This window comes from Dendropsophus ebraccatus, chromosome 9 (assembly GCF_027789765.1).
Source record: "Dendropsophus ebraccatus isolate aDenEbr1 chromosome 9, aDenEbr1.pat, whole genome shotgun sequence".
In the NCBI taxonomy this organism is placed as follows: Eukaryota; Metazoa; Chordata; class Amphibia; order Anura; family Hylidae; genus Dendropsophus; species Dendropsophus ebraccatus.
In genome coordinates this window covers 8,941,998-8,943,432 of record NC_091462.1, presented here as the reverse complement: position 1 = coordinate 8,943,432, position 1,435 = coordinate 8,941,998, and positions in this window count along the sequence as shown.

Here is a 1,435-nt window from a genome sequence, read left to right as displayed (position 1 = left end):
CATTACTGATCCTGAGTTCCATCCTGTATTATACTCCAGAGCTGCACTCACTATTGTGCTGGTGGGGTCACTGTGTACATACATTACATTACTGATCCTGAGTTACATCCTGTATTATACCCCAGAGCTGCACTCACTATTCTGCTGGTGGGGTCACTGTGTACATACATTACATTACTGATCCTGAGTTACATCCTGTATTATACCCCAGAGCTGCACTCACTATTCTGCTGGTGGGGTCACTGTGTACATACTTTACATTACTGATCCTGAGTTACATCCTGTATTATACCCCAGAGCTGCACTCACTATTCTGCTGGTGAGGTCACTGTGTACATACTTTACATTACTGATCCTGAGTTACATCCTGTATTATACTCCAGAGCTGCACTCACTCTTCTGCTGGTGGGGTCACTGTGTATATACATTACTGATCCTGACTTAGAATCCTGTATTACAGGATCAGTAATGTATGTACACAGTGACCTCACCAGCAGAATAGTGAATGCAGCTCTGGAGCATAATACAGGATATAACTCAGGATCAGTATTGTATGTACACAGTGACCCCACCAGCAGAATAGTGACTGCAGTCTGTGTAGATGATTTGACTGTATACTGGGGGTTGGGGGTGAAGATTGGGGTGAGGTGTGGGGAACACTTGGGCGGCTCCATCCTGTAGTATAGGGTTGTATATTTTGGGGCGCCTCCGTCCCCCGGACTTCTGACTACAGAGGGTGATTGTAGACACGACTGAGGTGCAGACCCTGGGATGAGCCGAGCCGCTGATCCCAGGTCGCTGCTCATTGTAGACGCTTCGGTCTTTTTCTTACCTTTTTATGCAGATTATTTTTGTATTTCCGGCCATTGCGATTTTCTCGCAGTTTTAACCTTTTTCCTGGATTTTCATTGTTCGGGTTTTAGTATCAGAGAATATTTTGATATTTTGCTGCAATCATTGTAATAACATTAAATTAATAAAGGCTATAAAGTCGTCAGTGGACGCGGTGGCTGTGTGGGGTTGCGGGGGCAGTGGTTGCCGTGTGGGGTTGCGGGGGCAGTGGTTGCCGTGTGGGGTTGCGGGGGCAGTGGTGGCCGTGTGGGGTTGCGGGGGCAGTGGTGGCCGTGTGGGGTTGCGGGGGCAGTGGTGGCCGTGTGGGGTTGCGGGGGCAGTGGTGGCCGTGTGGGGTTGCGGGTGGCATGAGGCATTGGGATCTCCTGAAACCTGCCAGACCTGACAACGGTCGCTGCAATGGGTGAGAAGGCAGAGATGGCTCCAGGTGTTCTTCTCCCATATCCATTGTCCTGTTATCGGTTCTCATCCCGTGTGAAGGTCTCCGGTGATCGCAGCGAGGACGTCACTGCTTATTGCCAGGTAATGGCCGTGCGCCATGAGAACCAAAAATGGTTAGTGAAAAGGCTGCACATTATAAGAA